We start from the raw sequence: 15,095 nt of genomic DNA, 5'->3' as shown, positions 1-15,095 counted from the left end.
TTAACGGGGTGACTGGGCTTTCTGCCTCCTCCTGAGCCTGTGACACTGGGCGCTCAGGGCGGGCGCTGGGCACGCCAAGGCCTCCAGGCCTGGCTCCGCTGTCAGGACCCTGCCTGGACCCCACGGCGGGATCGCCATGGCAACGCGCTCAGTCACGGGGCGATTGGCGGAGTGCAGAGGGGCAGGGGCTTGAGAGGCGCTCCCGAGAGAGCTCACCCCGACTTCAGATCCGCGGGCCACGGGGACCCATGGGGCGGGGCTTCAGGCCTGGGTGTCCTCCTTGACTATTTGTCACACCCACATTCACTCCACCAACTAACCTTGACGGTGTGCTTTGGAAGGAGCCCCAGAACCCACCACTTCTCCCACCTCCACAGCTGCCATCGTGGCCCGGGGTATCTTCTGTCACCTAGATTACTGCCGTCACCTGGAGCCCAGGCCTCTCTGCTTCATGCTTCAGTCCACTCTCAACACAGCAGCCAGGGGTCTTGTAAAAGTAATGTCCCTTCTCCATCGCTCCGTTTCCCTCAGTGGAAGTCACGGTTCCTCTCCCCTCTACCACTCTCTCCCTGCACTCCCCAGTCAGCCACCCCCACCTGCTGACTCACGACTGCCCTGGGGCCTTTGCACTTGCTGGTCCCCCCCTGCCTGTCTCTCACCTCCTTCCAGGCATCGCTCTGTCACAGCTCCTTCGCGACCCCACCTTCCCCATGCTCCCTGCCATTTTTCTTCCATAAGTCTTATCACCATCCCACATAGCTGACAATATACCCGTTTAATGTTTGTTGTGTGAAAGCGCCATGGTGGCCAAGGGTCTGTCTTGTTAAGATCAGAGCAGGTGCTCAGTAAACAATTTAGACTAAGCAGGTGAACGAGGGTCTTTTCTCTTCTTCCTCCCACCAAGGGCATGAATCCCCTTGGGCGATTCTCTGAGAGGGGAACAGGCAAGGACTGGGCGACGCCGTACTCTCGGTACCTCACTCCCAAAGAGCTCGCTGCTGTGGGAGGACCGAGACGCCTCAGGGAGTCTCACCCTTCAAACACAGCCCCCTTCAGCTAAGAATTCTCTGGGCTCCAGCTAAGAATCTGCTGGGTGCTGGATAAGATGGAGGCCTGCCGCCGCCCTCAGGGCTCTGTCTGGTGGGAGACTGATGGAAGGAGCGAGGAGGGCCCTGCAGGGGGTGAGTGCTGAGGTCAGGAGGAGGAGGGGGACAGGCTGACCTTCCAGGGCGGAGGTGTGCAAGGCCTGCCAGTGGTCCCTGGGGGCCCCTGTGGTGTGACGCGTGCACCATGGACAGCAAGCATGTTTCCTGCGGTTCTAGGTACCAGTCCTCACCCTGGCTAGCCCTCTTTCACAAACGAGGAACAGCTCAGACAGGGCAGCCCCCTGACTGCGATCACGCCACTAGTGCATGCAGGTTCCAGGTCTTTGATCCTGCTCTTTGCGGCTGAGAAGCCTGTACTCCTTCCGGGCACGGTGCCACTTCTCTGGCAGGAAGCCAGATGAGCATCCAAGGCTGCCCGGAATTGCGTCCAAATGTCAGGCCAACTGGCCTCCCTGTGTGCGTGGGCACCGGGAGAGGAGCTCTTTGCAGGGGGTGTGGCTTGGGCTGGCAGGGCAGCCATATGCTGCCAGCCTGGCGGGGAGCAGGGCACCAGCCACCCCAGCAGCCAGATGCTCCTGAGCCAGTCTGTGGCTCAAAGGCATTTCCTTCAGGAGACACAGCCACCTGGCCGTCTCCGGCTAGGCTCCAAAGTCAAGGGTTCCAGCGCTGTGTCAGCAAGGGGCCAGCCTGCACAGTCTTTCTGGCCCAGGGCATCTGGCCTGGAAGGGACATCTGGCCTGCCTCAACCCCACAGCCAGGGCCGCCGTGGCCCCTTGGAACTCAGGGGCAAGGAGAGCCGGAACGAGGGAAAGGCCACGCTCTTCTGTGTGCCCGCCAAGTGACAGAGTGTCCTTGGCATGGCCCGCCTGGCATTGCCCTCACCAGTGAGGCTTCCCAAGGGCAACCCCCAGGGCCCTGCTATGCCAGGGCTCCCTCTGCCAGGATGTATCTTCTCAAACTGAGGGAGGAAAGGAGGAAGGACCACGGCTGACGAAGCCAAGCCGGTGGGAGGAGGAGGAGGGCAGTCCCTGCCTCTTGCCCAGGACGTGCCCCCTGGACTGGCAGAGGCATCCAGCCTACTCTGTACCAGTTGGATCGACAGACTCGGCAAAGGGAGAAGCCTGAGAGCATTTCCTTTTATAGCGGGGACACCAAGGCTCCGAGAGGGGACGGAGTGTACGTGTGCTCTGCGGGCACCGGGCTGAGGTTGGCTCCTCAGCGCCAGTCTGCAAGGCATGGGCGCTGGAGATGTGAGGCGCCATTTTCAAGTTCTGGTTAAGCCAGCCAACAGGCTCTGACTGGCGCCCACGCGTGCTTTTCTGCCACGGGATGGAAAAGGAAGGCAGAGGAAAGGGGAGACCCAGGATCAAAGGGGACTCTCCTGCCAGAAGCGAGACATTTTGAGGCCCCAGCTGGGAACGGAGACACCAAGCACAGCTGTGGTCCTGCTGCTCCTCCCTGTACTGGGTCCCCTGCCCCCACCCCCCTCCCTGATCGGTGGAGCTGCCCTTAGTCACCAAGGTCTTGAAGACACACTTGAAAATGGTATCTTTGGCTTCTATCTGGGGGTTCAGACAAAGGCACGAGGGTGACCCCGGCTCGTCTGGGCAGCCTCTCCCCGGCCAAAGCTTCCCGCCAGCAGGCTCTCCCCCTCCTGCATATGCAGCTGTGGAAACCTCGGCCCGAGAGACCACCATTGGCACTTCAGGGCTGAACTTCACTCCAGACGCAGAGGGGAGCCCCCACCTTCACCATCGCCATCAGCTGTCGTCTTCACTGGTCACATGGCTTGGCCACACCCCTTCAAGGGCAGGAAGGAACAGCTTGTACTTGTAACGGTGACACAGAACAGATTCCCAAGGGGCAGGAGAGAGGTGAAAATGTCCCCAGGTCCCCTCCCATGGGGCCAGAGAAGGTGTCATGGAGGGAAGGGTCTGGTCCCAAGATGGGGAAGAGGCACCTGGGCCGTGGGATCACCCCGAGCAAGGGGCCCCGGCACGGAGGGTCCTCTGGGAGCCAGGGACACGTTGAGTGGCAAGAAAGGCTGTTTGGGGGCCAGACCTGGAGGGCTCAGGGGGGCAGGCTGAGGCTCGGAGACATGTCCACGGGCTTTGAGCCCAAGGCTGACAGGAACACAGCGGAGCTTGTGGAAGCAGCTTTTCAGCAAGTGGCTTGGAGCTTTCTTGGAAGCAGGCTGAGTATAAATTATAAATAAACAAATGAGAACTCTGCAGCAGGGCGTGGGCCGGCAGGAAGAGGCGAGACTGGAGGCAGAGACCTCACTTAGGAGCTGGTACCCCCTTGAACTTGAACCTACCCCCCCTCTCTCCGGCCCTGCCCCTCTCCTCCCTCCTGCTGAGGGCATCACCTGGGGTCTCGGGCTTCTGGGGCTGACCTTTGCCAGGCTGCAGGAGGAGGCCCAGGGCAGACCCCCAAGTGGGGAGACCCACCCAACTCACACCAGCCAAGAGGTGCAGGCCTGAGTCTCCCTTGGACAAAAACGGGGCCCAGTGGACACTCATCCATGTGGGAGGTGTCACCAAATGTTGGAAGGGGAAAAAAAATCCCATTTTCTTAGCTTTTTTTTTTCCTTTCTATTTTTTGATTATTTTTCTAGATGACTTCATTTCTAAGAAGGGTGTAGAGGAGAGAAGGAGAACAGAGGGAGGGAGGACGCAGGCCCTGAGGAGGGCTGAAGAGGGGGCAGGAGTGAGGGAGGAGAGGGGTGCCTGGGGCCCACGGAAAAGCCAAGGCATCCCCTTGGGGAGACTGGGGGCCGACCTGTCCAGACTGGACGCTGGCAGCGTTACCTCCTGATCCCACATGGCCCACTCATCCAGCCAGGATTCGCAGGAGAAGGGCTTCTAGGAGCTTCTCTCTGGGGCAGGACCTCCCTGCCACACGGCCAGAGACGAGAGCAACTCTCCAGTGAGGTCTCCTTACTCCACAAGCCACGTGGAACCAACAGAATCCGCTCTGGATAGCCTAGTGGAAAAGGAAGTTATCGCAGTGCAGGATGCTAGCAGGGTCAGAGAATCTTCTGGAGAGCCACGGCGGTGCCCGGTGGGCACATACCCAGGCACAACCACACAAGCACCTGACCTCCACCACTGGGCACAGACCCGCAGCCCACACTGGCACGGCACTGCTGTCCCAAAAGCCAAGCAGCTCTGCCACCGCTCTCGATGGAAAACAGATTCAGGGGCCTTTGTTTCCTGGTGTTGCTAACTTCTAAGTCAGTCTGCTTGGGTGTCTGTGGTTGGAGGAGCCCGGGTCACATGCCCACACTCCAGCTGCAAGGGAGTCAGGGCACACAGGCTCTGACTTCTGCCTTAAGAAGGTGGGACTGTGTACGGCAGGAAATGCCCCAGCGAGGTACAGTCACCCCAGAACCCCCTTAGCTTCCAAAGGGCTTTTCTAGCCCAAACTCCTGGCAGCTGCTGAGCTCTGAGACTGAACCTGTTCCAGGCCCCTCTCCCCACCTCCAGGAGCTGCCAGCAACCTCTGCATTCCTTGGCTTGTGGGTGCAATGTCTGCCTCCAACTTCACGAGTCTGAGTCTCAAATCTCCATCTGCCTGACACTTGACATTGGATTTAGGGCCCAGTCTAATCCAGGATGATCTCATCTCAAGATCCTTTACTTCGTTATATCTGCAACGACTCTTATTCCAAGAAAGGTCACGTTCTGAGCTTCCACGTGGACACATCTTTTGGGGGCCATCATTCAATCACTCCAAATGGCATAAAAAATGGGCACAGAGCAGAGGTGGGGGAGGGAGGGAAGAGAGGCAAGACGGGGGGTGGCAAGTGGGAAGGAGAAGCCAGCAGCCCCCAGCACGGCGTCCGTGGGAGTGGGACTGTCTGACCTTCTTAGTTACTTAAACCCCAAGTCAGCTTGTGGCTATGCAGACGGGGTTTCCTGCCACCTCTGGTCTCCTTACTGTCGCCTCTTCCCCAAGGCCGGGGGTGCCCTAATTCCAGACACCGTGAGCACCCCATCGTCTTGAGCCCCCAGTCTCCCCTGCACCTCAGAACCCCGGGATCTCTGAGTCCAGGAGGCAGGAGAGGCCAGCCTCTCTTAGGTGTCCTATGCACACGCAGGAGGGTGGATCCCACAAGCCCCTTTGCTCCCCTTCGCTGAAAGCCCCTCTTTATCTCCTCCCCAAATCTCCCCTGTTGGAGTTTAAGCCATTTCTTCTGACGGGGCTCATTTCTTCCCTTGGCAGCAAAAGCTCTCAGAGATGGGGAACCTTCAAGGCGCACAGGTCAGAACCGGAATATAAAAAGGTCTCATACAACTTTCTCCCACGTCGTCTCGTCGGATACTCAGTTCTTCCTGTGAAGCAGGTCCTGATCCCATTTTAGAGATGAGGAGGCTGAGGCTGCACCAAACGTAATGACTTGCCTAAGTTCATACAGACAAACCTGGGACTTGAACCTGAAACATGCAACTCCAGCTTTTAACACTCTTCCCACTAACTCCACCACACTGGGCTCAGTCCCAAGAAGAATCCCATCCACATCAGGGCTTGAATCCTCCTCGAGACAGGGAACTCACCACCTAGCACTGAATTCCACCAACAGGCCCAGGTGTCAGGGCAGACTCGTTCACTGAGGGGAGTCCTGCTTCCTCCACATAACTCGGCTTCACATCCCTGGCAATGGCAGTGCCTCCCGCCCCCAGTCTTCTCCAGCACAAATTTCTCCACTTCTTTTCCTTTCTTGAAAAGCGGGGCTCTGGCCCCACTCCAGGTCACGCTCCCAAGAGGGTTTCTGGCCTCTTGGTGCCCAGCTTACAATGTCAAGGATACAAGGTCCTTGGGTCGTGAGGAGCTGCGGAGGGCGGGTGGACAGGTGTCCCTGGCACCATACCCAAGTCAGGCGGGACTCAGGGCACGACTGTACCCGCGCTGGAGGTGACAGTCTCTCTGCTGAGGACCGGCATCTGAAGGCAAGGCCTGGTCATCTGGCCACATGGCCGCCTCTAGCGGGGGCCACCATGGACACTCCTGGGCAGAGGCTGTCACCCTACCATCACACAACAGCGATGTCACACTTTGGAAAAGAAAAAAAACAAAGCAGCCACCAAAGCGGAGAGGCTAACAGCTGAGCTGAGTCACTGCGGGAAGGAGGGCGGAGGCGGCTATGGGGGTGGGATGGGGGCTGCCCGGGATGGGATGGGAGGGCGGGGAGAGGGGACACAGGGCCCGCCTGGCACCCGCCGGTCTTCTGGAGCTGTGGGGGGTGAGGCACTGGGGAGCCCCTGCAGCGGGGTGTGAAGACCAGGAGCCGGGGGTGGGGGGTCTGTGCAGCCAGCAGGCCCAGGCTCCACTGCAGCCACTCGCTGCCCCCAGACCTCAACCAGCCACTTAATCCTTCTAAGCCCTGTCTCCTGTCCCGTCTAATGGGGTCATGGCCGCCTCCTCGGCTGGAGGACACGGTGCTAAGAGCTCGGGGCAGCACCCAACACATGACAGCGGCTGGGCCAGGCCTTGGGTTCTGCTTACTGTCATTACGAACGAGAAGCCTTTGGGGGCCCCCAGAGCAGGATTCTGGGGGGCCCTGTGAGTGGTTCCCAAGACTGTCGGTGGCCCTGCGCTATTTCCTTGCCGCCTTTCCCACACCTCCCCCTTCCACGGCCCCAGTGCCCCTGGGGGTCCAGGGTCTGGTGGGCTGGGCCTTGGGGCAGCCAGGCCAGGGGGGTGTCCGATCTCAGCCGGCATCCTGCCCAGGAGCCCAGCCCCCGTGACCTGACAGGACCCACCCCGCGTGGCTCCCGCTGAGGTTGGACGGGGCTCCTAAAGCTGGAGTGACCTTGTCTGACACAGCGCTACCCTAACCTCTCTGGGAGCCAGAGCCGGCTGCGGAGCGCACGGCAGAGGCACTGCCCACGTGCCCTGGATGGGCCTGGCAGACTGCACTGGCAGGAGGTCCCTGCAGATGGCAGGCATGTGTTTGCTGGGAACGCCCCCATCCTGCTGAAGCTCAGGGCTGGGGAGCTGGAGGCGCCCTGCGGATGACCGAAGCTCACTCTTTCAGGCCGCTAGGCCCTAAGAGGGAAGCGACTTGCCCAAGGCCACCCAGCCAGTGGGAACGGGGCGGGGGGATCCCTGCCCTGACCAGGGCCCCCAGGGCCCAGCATCCCCTCACGGTGGGGTCAGGAGTCCTGGAGCCCATTACCAGGAACCAGCATCATGGGCCTCACCCAGACTGGAGCCTTTGCGATCCCAGCACCCCTCCCTCCTTATCACTCCCCACTCCCCACCAGCAGGCACCTGCCTTCCCACCCCCACACTCCGGCGGGAAGGGGTTCCTATGGCGCCCCGTCCTCCGCACACACTTAGCTCACTGGCAGCCCATCTGCCCCAGCCCGTCAGCAGCAGATGCTGCCACACACAGCAGGGCCTGAGCACTGCCAGCCAGGCACGGTGGGGGGGGGGGGCTCACACTGAGCTGGGGCAGGGGCCCCTCAGCCCAGACGAGAACAGGTGGTGGTCCAGCCCCCAGCCAGCCCCCAGGGCTGAGGACCAGCCTGTCAGAGGGACTGAGTTCAGACTTGCCCTTGCAGCGCCCCACTCCCAGGGCTCCGGTTGCCTGGGACGGAGTGGGTGGGTGGGCAGCTCCACAGCAGGCTGCACCCCTGGGGCAGGGCTGTGCAGCTCCCTGGGGAAGGCTCAAAGTGTGGCGGTGCTGCAACCCAAGGAGGTTGGTGGAGCAACAGACAGACCCCACAGGGTCTGCCAGTGTCCAAAGGGCATGTGAAGGCTTGTGGAAGAGGGTCCAGAGCTTCCAGCCCTGCACACGGGTCAGACCCTCGGCTGGGGCAGGCTCTTCACTCTCGGCCCCCCACAGCGCCCCAGCCTGCTGGGCCCCAGCCCCATTCCAGATCCCTCCGCTACCTCTTGTGACTTCTTACTACCAATGGGGGCACATGGCAGAGCAGGGTTGGGGACCCTAGGGCTGGCCTCACTCCTAGGGTGAGAGTGCAGCCTGTCCCCATTCGAGTCCTGCTAAAGCAAAACAAACGCAACATCTGAGGGGAGCAGAGGCTGCTGGGGGGGTGAGCGTGTGTGTGTGTGTGTGTGTGTGTGTGTGTGTCTGCACGCTGGCCCCGCACCGCCCGGGTGCTGGGTGGTGGGGGCTGCAGGGCCTGGGGTGCCCAGCGTGGGCAGGGCCTGGAACTGTGGCCAAGATAGTTCCTGGAACCCCTGGTCCCTGGATCCACTGACCCTTTCCGGGATGAACGTGGCCAGCTGGCAAAGAGCCTCGTTTCCATGGCAGCAACCTCAGCCCTGGGCCAGGGAGGAGGGCTGGCGGAGGACCCCAAGAGCCCTCCCAGCCCCAGGGGCAGAGCTTTGCAGCCCGTGAGTGCCCCGCTGAGCACTGGAGGGCCAGCCCCACGCGGGGGAGGGGCCTGGGAGGGAAATACTGGTGGGCTGCGGGGCCCCCGAGGTGGGCCAGGGCACACATATTCTCCCGTCCCCAGCAAAGAGAAGAAACTGGCCAAGCCTGGAGTCCTACGGACTCTGGTTTGACATTAGGTAGGATTTCCTGATTCTGGGAAGAATGAGAACACTTCAGGGATGTGCACGCAGGGCTGCCTGCTGCCGAGCCCGTCTGCTTCATGGCGTGGAGCCGAGTCCCGCGAGAGGTGAGGGGGGAGAGCTGACCGGGGTCTCAGGGCCCATGTGAGCCAGCCTACCTGGGGCGGACGGAGGGGTGGGTGGGCGAGACCTCTGGGGACTCCACTAGCTGAGCACCCAGAAGCCACGAAAACCAAAACTCACTCCCAGGCCCAGCTCCCCCTACCCTCTTCCAGCACCCCCGCAGTGCGGGGCCAGCGAGCAGACACACACGCACGCACGCACGCTCACGCCCCCGGCCGCCTCTGCTCCCCTCACATCTTGCGTTTGTTTTGCTTCAGCAGGACTCGAATGGGGACAGGCTGCACTCTCACAATTGGCAGCTTCCACTGGTCCCCCCACGGAGGTGCCATATGTCAGTGTCATGAATAAGCACAGGCCCCACGGCTGGGGGGCTGGGAAGTGGCAGCTGCCAATCACCGCTCAATAGATGCAGCGGGGCCATCACAGGGTGGGGCCCAGCGCCACCGGAGGGGTGGGCCCGGCGGGGGACAGCGTGGGTAAATCAGGGCAATAGTTTTGGGTCAGACTATGGTCACCAGTACTCATGAGGGACTCAGGCAGCCAGAGTGCTTTCCTGAAAACATAAAAGAAACCCTAAAAGGCCTGGGGGGGCCAGGGTCCCCGACTCCACCTCTCAGCCCTGTCTGTGCTGGTGGCAGCCACCTCCTCTAGGATGCCCTTCTCCTGCAGGGACACACCCGTCATTCCCAGTGCTTCTGCCCAGCACGTGCTCCACCTCAGGCCCCCCACCAGTGAGTTGGGGACGAAGGCTTCACCCACAGAGAGGAGGGGACCGAACTCAGCCAGCGCCTGTCGCGGGCCAGCACCGCTCACTCTCAGCGCGCTCCTGGGAACCGGGACTGCTAGCCTCTTTCTACAGCTGAGAAACTGTCTCCAAGTCTTACAGCTCGGAATGGCAGAGCCCACCTCTGCTCGTGTGCCAGTTCGCTGCCAAAGGCTCTGAGCTCTGGGCCCGGCGTGCGGCTCTGTGCCTGGTGCCCTGACCAGACCCCACCCTGGGACCTGGCGATGCCTCCTTCATATCCCTGCCCTGCCCAGGCCCCTGCATGGCTAACGCTTCCCTCCTCGCTGCCGTAAAGATGCTCGTACCATACTGGACCCTGCAGAGACCACAAGTCAGGGACACCTGTCTGCACATTTCTCCCTCCCCAGCACTGTCCCACCCCGACCAGCAGTCAGGCCTGCCCTGGCAGGTGGTTTTGGAATGAATGAACGAATGCAAGGTGGGCTGCGAGTGCCTTGTGCGTGACTGCAGAGCTGTGTGCCCGCTCTGGATGCCCCAGGCTCCTTCCCTCATTCCCGGCCCTGCTGGAGGCTGAGGCAGCGACCAACCGGATTGGATTATCCGCCTGGGGTTAATTGGCTGTCCCTCGCTGCCAGCATGATGGATCCTGCTTGACATTTCCCTAGATAGTTAATTGATACCCAAGTAATTTGTCATGGAGACCTTGTTATATGCCAACTGGGTCCCCGAAGCCATCAGCGTCTGTGCCCCAGAAACAAGATTGGCAAGTTAATAATGGAACCTTAACCATGCCATTCCCTGCTGGCACTGGAAGTGAATTACCCAGAGACAAGATTGGGGTATGGCTGGGAGGAGGTGATGGAGAGATTCTGGGGCCACAGCACGTCCCAAGAAGGTCCCCTCCCCTCAGTTTCCCCGACCAGTAGGCCTTGTTCCGGTGACAGAGCTGACTGTCCACTGAGAAACCCCTCCAAGGTGGACAGGGGCTGATTCCACTCCCGGCCCCCCAGCTGGGCACATGCCCCCTCCAATAATCATGGGCAGGCCAGGCGGCCGGAACCGAGGGGTGTCGCCTTGGGGCTCTGTGGGAGCCTTTGGGATAGAGGGCACGCTCCCTGGGAACATTACAGGCAGAAAACAAGCCTGGGGTGCTGCCGGCCATGCAGCCCCGAGGGGAGAGGGCCTCTGGGACGCCACCAACACCGAGGGACAGAGCAGGTGCCCCCAGCCAGCTCTGCCCCCAGAGTAAACAGACAAGGCCTGTTTTGGCTTAAAGTGGTTAAGGTGGTTTCCGGAGAGTTCTCACCTCAGATGTCTACAGGCGCTCACCCCAGGACTCAAGCCTGTGTGGGGTCTGCTCACAAGAGCTACAGAGGCGCTTGCCTCAGAAGTGCGTGCATGAAACTGGAACGATACAGAGGTTAGCATGGCCCCCACACGATACAGAGGTTAGCAGGGCCTGGCCAGTTGGGAGGATGACACCCCAACTCATGAAGCACCCCGTATTTCTTATAAATTGTATTATTAGGAGGTCTACAGTGCCTGTCAACAGGAATTCAATAACCTGCTTAACTGGGATTTAAAAAAAAAAAAACAAGTTGAGAGTAGAGCCAGCAGTGACAACAGAATCGAGAACTTCTAAATTTGGAGGGGTCCGCCAGGGCACTGCACAATACATCTGTACTCAGGACAGATACGAAATCTGTGGGTCCCAGTGTAAAAGGAAAATACACAGCGTGTCTAAAAATCATTAAAATAGATTAATGAATGAAAAAAATAAAGCTACGGAGGAGCACCTGGGCAGGAGACAGCCAGGTGCAGCGAAGCCCGGACAGGGGGCGGGGGTCCTGAGCGTGGCCAGCGCCTGCCCAGGGTTGGGGGGGACAGGGCGGAAGCGGAGTACATCTAGAGCAGAGGCTCCGCGTTCTCTCTGGCCACAGCCAGGCCACCAGCCCGGCACTGGCTTCAGCACCACGGACAGCGGTGGCCTCACAGCCCGCACCACCGGAGACCAGAGGAGGGAATGCCGGTTCTCCCACCATACCTGGATTCTCACATCATGAAACGTGACAGTGCAGTTCACCCTGAGGCTGTTGACAGACACCTGAAAGACAGACATCATGGTGTCCTTGTGCCTTAGAGACAAGGATTCTTCCGGGTAAACAAAAAACTGCCACTTTTCCAGGTCTCCACGCTGGAAGACCAATGGGGCACTGGTTTCTGGGATGGGGGCGAGGGTGGGGTTGTAGCTCCGTCTACATGCTCTCAAGAAGCCACCAGATGATGCCATTGAAACAAGGGAGCAGCCCGAACAGGAGCACATGTGACCATGAAGGAGGGGACTGGACACAGGTGAGGGTGGAGGGAGGTCCTTGGTGATGGAAGTGCAGCAGGTCTAGCACAACCGAGACAGGTGGAGATAGGGGGTGGCTCTGTACTGGCTATGTTTTGCTGGGTAACACGTTATCCCAGAACAAAGACTGGTTATCTCAGTGTCTGAGGTGTAGGAGCCTGGGAGCAGGTCGGCTGGCTGGTTCTGGCTCAGCGTCTCAGGAGGTGGCACTCAAGATGACAGCCAGGGCTGAGGGCACCCGAAGGCTTGACCAGGACTGGAGGATGCACTTTCAAGATGGCTCCTTCACATGCGGAAGGGCAGGTGGGCTCAGTTCACTGCCACGTGGACTTCACAGAGCAGCTTGTGGCATGGCCACTGGTGCCCAAGTGGGTGATAAGGGGGGGCACCATCCAAAGTCACATGTGTTTTATGGTCCAGTATCAGAACAACGCAGCCTCACTCCTGCACCTCCACTGGTCATACAGACCGATGTGGCCAGACAACCACACGAACTCCAGGGACCGTGGACCCCTGGGGGCCATCTCAGAAGCCGGCTGCCACAGGCTTTAAGAGAAAACAAATTCATAGGTGGCCTGATATTTTTAATGTGCCAAAAAGAGATTTGTATTTCCATTGAGGGTTTGGGGCTGTTAATAATGGGTACACAGAAAATAAACCAAACATAAAACAGGAGGCAATTATTAAGTCCAGGAAAAACAAGAGGTTTACAAGAAAGGAGATGTAATTACAGTATATTCTCAGCTGTGCATAGTATGTGCAAAGAAATACTGATGCTCTCAATTCTGATTCAACCAAAACGCGTGTGGGGAGGAGGAGTGTGGGAGGGGCTCCATGTGAGGGAACAAACTCTCAGCCCCCCACGGCAGAAAGTCAATGGGTAATTTCTAAATCTGAAGAAAAAGAGCAACATTAGAATGCTTCGTAGAAGTAAATGCAAAAAACCCCAAACAAACAAACCAGAACAAAAATTTTACCTCTGAGAATGGGCATCAGGAGGGGGTGGGTAGGTAAGGAGCTGCTGGTGTCTCCTTACAAGTCTTAACTTGCTACACAACCACTCCAGCCTGCCCCGCATCCACAGCTCTCCTGCACTCTCAGGAAAGGGCCTAGGTGCCTGTGTTCCGTTCCAGGCCAGGACACCTGCACCCTGGGTTTGGGTCTTCCCAGCCACGGCCCGCCATCGTTTCCCCGATTTGCCTGAGTCGCTCTAGGTCTGCTTGCCTGTCTTGGACGACACCCTCCCCCATCGGCCCACTTCCCTGCCCCCGTCCCCACTGGGTGGGGAGGAAGCAGACAGGGGGGCCCAGCCCTGACCACAGCCCCAGCTACGCCCTGGCCCCTGCGGCCTGCACTCCTCACTGCCCCCAGCACCACCCACAGTGGTGAGATGCTGGGAGTGGCTCCTGCTTCCCAGGAGGTGAGCTGGGGATACAGAGCCTCCTCCATCATTTCCACGACACCCTGCCTAATTACCCAGTGTGCTATTCATTTGGATGTTAGTGCCTTTAATTAATAATGTGGTAAAACTCCATGCAGGGCCTGGCCAGGGCAGGGCGGCAGGGACTGCTGGGCGGGGCGGGCCAGACCGGTGAGGGCCCCTCCCCGCACGTCCACCCCCAGCAAGCTCACCGGCCTCTGCTGGGAGCCAGGGCCCTGGTCCCTTGTGACCGGCTGTTCTCACCGCTCCACCGTGCAGCCCCTTCAGGGGCCCTTCCAGGAGGAGGCAGGAACACAGACCCCAAGGAGGGTGTGTGTGCCAGGGCTTAAGTCAGGGCAGGTTCCCCGAAGCCCAGGAGGAGGGGTGAGGTATGGCGGGAGGGGCCAAGGAGCCGTCAGACCAGGCTCAAGCAGGCCAGAGGGGTGGGAGTAGGGGAGGGTCCTTGGGACAGCCAGGACCACGCCTGCGGGGAGGGGTGCCCTGATGGGGTAGGGCCACTCCTGGCCCTGGGTATCCCCCTCGTTCCTAACGGCCCCAAGAGGGGAGTGCGGGCAGGCTGAGGTCCCCAAGGCAGGAGCCTGAGGGGCCTGGCTGCGACCTGCAAAGGTCAGGCCAACCTCCTTCCTGGGACCGCTCCCTCCCTCGTAGCCCCTGGGTGGGGTGCTGACCTAGGGAAGGGCCCAGGGGCCACTGCGGGGACATGAACATCTCCTTGGGTCCAGCTTGAATTATTGAGTGGTCAGGACTTATTCTTGGCTCTGGGCGGGCTGCGGCCTGTGGACGTGGACGTCACCTCGGCCCTATTTTTACAGATCTGTGGAAGGAGCTGAGGTGCCACCCCACTGAGGGCCCCAATATGCTTTTCCGAATAGGGGGAAGGGGGCAGGGCAGAGCAGGCTGGAGGGGGTGGAGGTGGGCAGGACGTGCTGCTCCGAAGCCCCCTCCCCGCTGCTTTCCAGGTCTCCTGCGAATGAGCCGGGCCAGCAGGCCCAGGCCCCACCCCAGGCCCATCCACGCCCTGCCACCAATCCTCCACTTGGCCCCCCAGGCTGGCTCACTCCCAAACCCTGCACCCCACTCCCCCATGCCAGGTCCCCTCCGAGCGCTGGGGTGTAGCCACGCCCACTATGTCTCAGCAAGCCACTCTGTCTCGTGCCCGAGGGGACCGTGGTGTGGCCATGAGACAGGGCTGAGGGCTCTGCGGGGTCTCTCCCTTGAGCCTGTCGCCAAAACTCTGGTCCCTTTAGGGTTCAGGCCCCACCCCACCAGGCTTCCTCGCCAGGTTTCCCCCCCCAGCCCACCCGTTACCCTACACGGCCTCTGCTGTTCTCCAGTGACTCTCCCGCAGTTTCTGATGGGGTAGGATTTGCCCCTTTTGGGGCCTGTGTGCTTGGGGAGAGCTGGAAGCACTTGCCCGAGCCCTGAACTTCCGTGAGTCCTGTAGGGGACTCTGCGCTCCCAACCCCCATTCTGAGCCAGGGTCACCGTTGGGGCACCTTGGGGATGGGGACAGGCTCCTTAGAAACCACTCACAACTAGACTGACTCGGAAAAAGAACTGAAATTACTAAAATCAGGAAAGAAAGCGGGGCACTACCGCAACCTTTACAGAAACAGAAAATACCACGATCAGGCCAACTCATTAGATAATCTGGAAAAAATGGACAAATTCCTGGAACCACACAAGCTACCAACTGATTCAAGAAGAAACAGGAAATCTTCATAGACCTGTAACAAGAGATTGAATTAGTAATCAGTTCATCTCTGACAAAAAGCACGCACG

At 59.8% G+C, this 15,095-nt stretch overlaps 1 long non-coding RNA gene across 1 annotated transcript; it reads right to left on the bottom strand.

Moving 5' to 3' along the window:
- On the bottom strand, window positions 1-4,077 carry LOC117013671 (uncharacterized). The gene is made up of 3 exons (XR_004421363.1): window positions 3,917-4,077; window positions 3,168-3,300; window positions 1-2,907 (listed from the first exon to the last, which is right to left on the bottom strand). It is a non-coding gene; the product is annotated as an uncharacterized LOC117013671 (long non-coding RNA).
- Between the last annotated feature and the right edge of the window lie 11,018 nt (window positions 4,078-15,095).

The sequence above is a fragment of the Rhinolophus ferrumequinum genome, chromosome 21, assembly GCF_004115265.2.
Source record: "Rhinolophus ferrumequinum isolate MPI-CBG mRhiFer1 chromosome 21, mRhiFer1_v1.p, whole genome shotgun sequence".
Classification (NCBI taxonomy): Eukaryota; Metazoa; Chordata; class Mammalia; order Chiroptera; family Rhinolophidae; genus Rhinolophus; species Rhinolophus ferrumequinum.
Note: the sequence above shows the minus strand (reverse complement) of the source record. Positions and strands in the feature narration are given on the sequence as shown.